At 41.7% G+C, this 415-nt stretch overlaps 1 protein-coding gene across 1 annotated transcript in view; it reads left to right on the top strand.

Moving 5' to 3' along the window:
• Camkmt (calmodulin-lysine N-methyltransferase) overlaps positions 1 to 415 on the top strand; it is a 397,552-nt gene that overhangs the window by 87,702 nt on the left and 309,435 nt on the right. The window lies entirely within an intron of this gene.

Here is a 415-nt window from a genome sequence, read left to right as displayed (position 1 = left end):
GTTCATAAATTAAGACAACCAATGCCTCTAGGGTGTTCTTCTTATTACTTCCCCCTGGAGCTTGCCGTGTTCACTAATGTGTTGTTGGCTCAGAAATGATATGGATGAGTAATGTATGTATGCTCACATCTCATTTTTGAGACACACTTTAGACAGATACAAATTCACCATAGCTAATGTATCTACCCAGAAATACTTCTTGGCATTGTGGCTGGGTTGCCACCTTGTTCCATGGCTGATGTGTATCTCACAGCATCATTAGAGTCCATGAATTCACAAGGCATTTCTCATCCGATGATCTAAGGTAGGTATTGTTGAAGTTATTGTTGAAGTTGGATTTATTTTTAACCTGAGTGTTCCACCTTCTTACGTTACCCCAGGCTAGCCGGTATTAAAACAATGACGGGGGGGGGGG

The sequence above is a fragment of the Mastomys coucha genome, unplaced genomic scaffold, assembly GCF_008632895.1.
Source record: "Mastomys coucha isolate ucsf_1 unplaced genomic scaffold, UCSF_Mcou_1 pScaffold6, whole genome shotgun sequence".
Classification (NCBI taxonomy): domain Eukaryota; kingdom Metazoa; phylum Chordata; class Mammalia; order Rodentia; family Muridae; genus Mastomys; species Mastomys coucha.
The sequence above is the reverse complement of the archived record's forward strand: the minus strand, read 5'-3'. Positions and strand labels throughout refer to the sequence as shown.